The following is a 7,556-nucleotide window of genomic DNA, read 5'->3' on the forward strand; positions in this document are numbered from 1 at the left end:
CTACCTTTGAGTACTAAATTAAAATTCAAAATAAAACTAAAAAAAAAAGTGAAGAGTATAAAATTATTGATTGAAAAACACTCTAAATAATAAAAAGCCAAATTAACTTTAATATTAAATTCATTAATACGATTTATATTTTATATAATAGTTAGATAATAGATTAGTAAAAGCAAATGGAAGAATGACTTTAATTAGTATTTGATAAAATATTCATTTAGAATAATTAAAAATATAAAATTATGATATTATTAAAAATAATATATTTTTATGTTAAAAAAATTATATTTAAATAAAATATTTATAAAATATAAAATTTAGAGTAACATAGCTTCATGAACATTAATCATTAATCAATTATGAACTAACATTAAATTATAATATAATTTATTTATGAAAAAATAATCAATAATTAATATTAATAAATATAAAAATCATCCAAACACTTTGATTAAAAGTATGAGTGATTAATTATTATTCATTATTAATAATATTTTGTTCATAACAAAAACTGAAAATATAATTATTCAAATTTAGATTTTAGAAAAATAAACGTATAAGTAACAAATGATCTATTTTATCATGTATATTATAAATTAATGAATTAAACTAACTGATATAATGAATTATAATTAATTAATTGGTATAAATTATAATAAATTATATGATATTTAAAAAAATGAATAAAAAAATAAAAAGAAATAGAAGAATAAAAGACTACAATAAAATAAATAAATTGAATGTGAGTTTTTTTTTCTTTTCACAAATTTTATATCACATCCGCTTCAATAATAATAAATAAAAATACATCAACTTAATATCTAAGAGAAAATGATGAGATAAAATCATAACACAATTCTAAAATAAAAGTTTAAATTAAACCATAATATCATTGCACAACACAAATTGAAAGTACTTTCACACTATAATATACCACACAAATAAGTAAATGAGTTAAGTGTAACACCCTCACTATCAGAAGTCACGCTTCCGGCTGCGCTACTCTGATAGCAAGGAGCATGACGACTACTTTACATACTAAGTACTAAAATAGGAGCCTGTGACTCGACACTGTATCGCTGATTTCCTTGAAAACCGGAAATAAACACTTTATCTTAAGAAAAATACAAACAGGCATAGATTCATATACAAGACTCCTTACATAATAACTCATAATATAATATACATATAAAACATACAATTCCTATCCCTCTTACAAACTTGTAATAACAAAGACGAGGGGAGAAAATAATCTAATTAATACAACATATCAACTAAACGCAGTATAACTCTTCTTAACGCTTCTTCATCCGGTTCCTGAAAAGGTAAAGCTGTAGGGGGGTGAGAACCTAACCACACGGTCTCACCACGGAGTTTCAAAGTTGTCATAAGAAGATATTCAATAAGAAAACTATTTTCAAGCTCAGTGATTAACTTTGCCTTATGAATCTTTTAAAACAAATAGGAAATCGTTCAAAACCCTTTTCAAAGAAACAATGTTTAATCTTTCAGAAATCCGAAATCTTTCCTTTCTTATAAGAAAAATCTCAATCAGAAATCAATCACGCAATCAAGCAACACAATCATTAATTCAGCATCCAAGTTCATTCTCAAATGTAGCACGCCAGGACAAACACAGGCAAGACAAACAAGAAAAGCACAAGTAGGTAGCAATTACAGCAAATAGTTCAAGTAGCAGTTAAGAACAGTTTAGCAATTAGGAAAACCAAAACAAGTTCAAACCCAAGCAAAGCATACAAATGCATATGATGCATGCCTGTCCTATGGCTGATGAGGCTCATCTGTCGGTTATCCAGCCAACCCGACAAGTCTGAATTGTACTTAGACTGTCCCTCGACGTGCATCCCCAAGAGTCTATGCATAGCTTTTTCTCAAATAATAAATAATACTCAATGGGGGTAACATTTCCGGGAATTTATATAGTGCCCGGTCACACACTTACGTCGTAGGGTCAACAACGTATCGAGTTTTCAACCTGGTACACGTGGTGGCAAGCCACGGCACTTAATCCAGGGAACCTCGTATCTCAGATATTTCAAATTCATAAGCCATGTGAATAATTCAAAGTTCACATCTCAACATTCTCAACATCATAATCATTCATCAATCCAAATCTCATTTCCAAGTTCATTTCAAAGCCATATTTCAAATAAAATCCTCATCATCCTCTTTTTCATTCTGTTTGTTAACAATCTCAATCCCAAAACAAAATTCTTTTTTTTAATAGACAAATCAATCTTAAAACGTATAATGCTTAAAAACAAATCTTTTTAATTAATTACTTTAAATAAAACTTTCAACTTTATAAAATTTCGGCAGCATCTCCTCTAAAACTCGGACACTGCCACCCTTTTCGGGTCCCATCCAAACATTTCTCAAACCTTTTCTCAACCATTTCCAAATCTCAAACATTTTCTAGAATTGAACCAGTTCCAATGTCAAATTATTTTCAAATCAACCAATTCTAACAATAAAACTCTTTTTAAAATCGAATCAGCTCAAATATTAAATCGCTCATAAAATCAAACCAACTCACAATCAAACCGCTCCCAGAATCAATTTTATTTTCATATCTCAAATTATTTCCAAAATCGTTTCATTTATATTACTAAGTAAACTCTAAAACCAAGAAAATCCACCTGTCTTAATAATCAAGTAAATGACATTCCAAACCAGTTTTTATCCACAACCACACACCACTCACGCAATCAAGCACCCAATAATTCAGTCCAACAAACCATCACATCCATAAGACAAATATAATCACAGAAGTAAATCTCTTTGCATCGATATCTATTTATCATAACTCTGTAATATAAAATAGATTTTAAGAAAAACCCCTACCTCGACTCGTCGAAACCATAACTCAAAACGCGTCAACGAAACCGTTTCTCTTAACCCGAAACCGATAGCAACCGCAAACTCAGCCCCTGATCACTTTCGCAGCACTCACAGCAACTTAAAAGCGACGTGCAACGCTCAAAACACGACCCTATGTTACCAGAACCTCGGAGTTTATGACCAAACATAACAGATTATTAACACGGGTTCCCGAGACATAAGTACTTACCGAACTAAGAAAATGAAACAGCGGCGGTCGCTGAACCGGTTTGGCAACAGCTCCGGGAGCCACCTCGAACGGCAGCGGCGACCAGAACTCCGGCAACGGTGACTAAAACAAACATACAGCGATGATTAAGCTCCCGGAAATTTAAAGAAAACAAAAGCCAACTTAAAACCTTACCGGCGACAGATCTCAGTGGCAGCAGAGGTGTTTTCCGGCGGCAGAAGCGACGGTAACAAGCTCCTCTCCCGCGGGCTCCTTCTCTCTCCTGCGTTTGGGTCGGCGGTGACGGAGGTCTCTTCTCCTTCTTCTGCCCGCGACCAGGCTCGACGGTGACGGACCCAAAGGCGGCGATGATCGCACGCGCAGCAGCAGCAGCCCGTGATGATGACGATGGCGGCGGCTCTGCACGGTGACGACAGAAACTGGAAGCACAAGGCGCGACGGCAAAGGCTTCTCCTTCCTCGCGCGTCTTCCCACTATTCACCAAGCTCCATTAACGGCGACGATGAAAATACTTCCAACGGCGGCGTGCGGTTCTGACGGTGACAGAAGCGTGAACGGCGCCGGAGCAGCGACGCGGCGCAGCGGTGATGGCTGCATGTGGTGGCGCGGTCTCCCTCCAAGGCTCGGTGAGGACGCGATGGCGGCGGCGAGGCCCAGCAACGCCGGTGCGCCTCCCTCCCCTCTTCTCCTCTCGGCTCTCCCCTTCCCTCCGATTTCCCTTTCCTTCTCTTTTATTTTTTTCTCTTTCTTTTTTTTTTTTTCTGTTGAGGTATGTGGGTTCTGTTGTGTGTGGGTGTTGTTGGGGAAAGGAGGGTGTGGCGGTGGGTAAGGAGGTGGCTAGGTTAGGTTAGGGCTAGTGGGTTCAATTTGGAAATTTTTGGGTAGTTTAGGTAATTTTAATAAAATTATGGGTATAATGTATAAATTTAAAATATAATTTAATTCTTTAAAATTACTCTTTTTTAAAAAAATATTATTTTAATTATCAATTTGCTAATTGGCATTTAATTAGGTATTCTAATTTAAAATTAGAAATAATATAATTAATTTTCTTTGTTTATAAAATTAAAGTATTAAATTCTAAAATCTCAATTATTTAAAACTAAATCATATAAAATTTCTATTCTTTTATAACTGTTAAATTTTATAATTTAAGTATAGAAAATTATTCATTAATAATGAAATTGAGAAAAATTTATATTTTTATTATCAAAACCTGATTTAATTATTTTCAATGAAATAATTTATGAAAATAAAATGTCTAATAAATAAATAAATTTGAAATTGGCTCATAATAAAATTTTCTAAAATTTCTGGGTCTTACACCCTACCCCACTTATAAAAATTTTCGTCCTCAAAAATTAATGTATTACAAAATACATTACATTATTTTAACACTTTGTGTAAAAGCTAAGAACCTTAGCATTCATATTTATATAGTTTCAAATACTTTGATTATCATATAGCATAAAGATATAAGGGTAGTATTGTAACTGCAAGATAGAAATCACAAAGCAAACTTGATACAAATGATGACATGGTTCAAACATATAATGGTAAAGCAAGGCGGTGAAAGATTATAAAACACGTTGTGTTTAAAACAACATACTTAATATTCGCACACTGATCTCGCACTAACTTCAGATATTCAACTTCAACATAATTTATCTCTACCATTTTTAACTGTACTTCATCGAACAACTCATCTGAGGGTCTCAACTTCGTCAAATATTTTGCAAAATCTTAATGGTCACAAACCCAACATCAACAAAATTCTTTCGCATGTAATAAGGTTCTACAACTCCCTGCAACGTCGTATATTTACAAATTTTCACCTTTTGCGTTCACCAGAAGTGTCCTAAAGAGCTAATGTGCCATTTATTAAGTTTAACGATCGCACAAGATACTAAAATTAATCTCGAGTATACTCAAAAGGATAATAAGCACCGTGTTTGCGAGAATTTGAAAGAGTAAATGCAATTGCAGGTAAACAAGGATGCTCAAACAATGGAGTTTGCTAGAAAGAAATTAATTGACAACTTCAAGGATAACCTTTGGATCAAAGAAATTCAATAGGATCAAAAAGAAGGAAATCAGCGCATTAGTTTGAAACATATCCAAGCTGAGTTGAAGAAGTATGAGATTTCATAGAAAAGGAATGATTAAAGACTATGGTGACGCATTATTGCGGAACAACTTCAAATGATGACGGGGTTTTCATAGTTGGGGGAGGAATATGGAATCAATAGCCGTGTTGCAAGAGTTTTAACATAGTCAGAAGTGTAAACGGTTAAGATGTGAGTAAGGTACAAATGGCAAAGCAAGGAAATTTAAATTACACTCCAAGGAAAAAGAAGTGGGAACGACACATTAAATTGAATGGCACAATTTAGAACACATAAACCAATGCAATATAATAAAAAGGGGCACTTTACATTTTCAAAGATTCAAGGGTCGGCATCGTACCCAAAACAATTCCAATGTTACATCAAAGAGTACAAAATTTATAAAGAGAAGTATAATGACAAGGATAGACGTTCTGAAAGATTCAAACGGTAGTTTACGAATAAGAGGCGGACGCATTGAGAGTTTAAAGAACTTCAACGGAAATAATGAGAAAAAAATTTTGCATTTATCAGAATTAAAGTTGAGCTGAATCAAAGTATAAGATTTACAAGAGAAAAATGATCAAAGTCAATGGCGTCGTTTACCGAATTCGAAAGAATGTATAAAAACATAACCGAATAACATGTCCACAGAGAAACGGAAAAACATAAGGAGGGATTATTTTACCTTTGAAAAAGAAAAGATATGAATTAAACATTCTTCAGAAGAACCACGAAGAATATAAATATTTGCGTTACATCAAAACATATTCTACTTGAAAGGAGTTATGTGAAGGTTGTAAAATAAAGGTCATTTGAAATAAGAACAAAAATCTTCCTTCAAGAGTTTTGGAAGACATTTAAGTACATAACTAACAAAGATAAGCATAAAAACGGCAACAAAGTTGGTAAGAATCAAATTACATTTAAATAAAGAATCAAAAGTGAAATGTTCTATAAATCAGAAAAGGAGTAGACGTATATTGCAAATATGTAGGTTTAAACCATATAAAGAAATTCTGAAGTTCATGTAGGGAGGTACATGTAAAAGTAAAAACAATTCTCATAAAAAAAATTTTAAATTTGGTTGTGGATAAAATTAGGCAAAGGACGCTTCAATCAACTTCTTTAGAAAGATCCAAACAAAACCTCAAAAGAGCGCCATAAGGTATGGTATAGCAAAATGAATTTGAAGCTTATCAAGAAATTATGTTTTCCATGTATAGAAACACAAAATTAAAAAACCGTGATTTCAAGAATCTACAAGATAACTAATGAAAATAACTAATGAATATGGTTAGAGTAGAATACATAAAATGTAAAATATGAAACTAAAGAGTCAAATAATCTTAAGAAAGAATCTAATTTAGAAAATTTTGATAGAAAGAATAAAAGAAAAAATAATATATTGATCGAAACAAGTTCCGACTGAAATAGAATACAAAGTCCAGAAATAAAGACAGCTCAGGTCAATGACTTTTTTTTTTTTTTAAATTTTGAGATCATTCTTTATACCGAAACAAATTCAAGCTTGAATCAAAGGGTATAAAATTCATAAAGAGAAATAAGTGGTGCGTTGCAAACAGACAGATTTCCGCTAAATAAGGAAGCTTTTCAAAATTTCATTTAAAATAGCGCATGCTAACTTTAAAATAACTTTGTCAAATGAAAATCAACTAAAAAGAGGCAAAAATCTTTCTTTTGAAGAATACTTAAATACATAATCAAATAAAGATATTTGTAAAAACTGTAATAAAGTAGTTAGAAAATCAAATTGTATTTAAAGTAAATATATCTCCATAAATCAGTGAATGAAGAAGCGAGATATTAAAAACATTTAGTTTTAAACTCTATAAGGAACTTTCAAGTTTATATAGAGAAGCATATATATATCAAATCAAAAGCGGTTTTGTTAAGATTTGAAGTGTAGCTGTAATTATCGTCAAATAAGAGGAAAATAAATCACAATTTGTTTATAAAGGACTGGGAATAAAAACTTAAAAAGGTATACTGCATCAAAACAAATTCAAATGTATATGAAAGAATACATGACACAAGAGGAAGTGCCTGAATAAAGAAGGTAAATAGACTAAGGATTTTAAGCAGACATACGTAGTTAGAATCAAACAAGAGCGCATGTGAACAGGAGGGCAGGGTTGGAAAATAATCCGATCACTTTTCAAGAAAAGAATCACAAAGAAAATCCTTAGAGCATACCACAGGAACAAGATACATGATATTCGCAGAGTTCAAGATTCCTAACCGAATAGCCTCAAGAATTAACTCCTGACGTTCCCAAAACCCGCGATTCGCATTTTCTATAACTCGCATAATGTCTATGATAACCCATTGGTACTTCC

At 32.4% G+C, this 7,556-nt stretch overlaps 1 long non-coding RNA gene across 2 annotated transcripts; it reads right to left on the reverse strand.

Moving 5' to 3' along the window:
- Nucleotides 1-906: 906 nt before the first annotated feature.
- On the reverse strand, nt 907-3,930 carry LOC112740503 (uncharacterized). 2 transcript variants are annotated; one of them, XR_003171194.3, is made up of 4 exons: nt 3,266-3,908; nt 3,092-3,193; nt 2,866-3,013; nt 1,146-1,317 (listed from the first exon to the last, which is right to left on the reverse strand). It is a non-coding gene; the product is annotated as an uncharacterized lncRNA (long non-coding RNA). The 2 variants fall into 2 exon arrangements; XR_011871063.1 differs by lacking the exon at nt 2,866-3,013 and having other exon boundaries at nt 907-1,331; nt 3,266-3,930.
- Between the last annotated feature and the right edge of the window lie 3,626 nt (nt 3,931-7,556).

This window comes from Arachis hypogaea, chromosome 14, assembly GCF_003086295.3.
Source record: "Arachis hypogaea cultivar Tifrunner chromosome 14, arahy.Tifrunner.gnm2.J5K5, whole genome shotgun sequence".
In the NCBI taxonomy this organism is placed as follows: domain Eukaryota; kingdom Viridiplantae; phylum Streptophyta; class Magnoliopsida; order Fabales; family Fabaceae; genus Arachis; species Arachis hypogaea.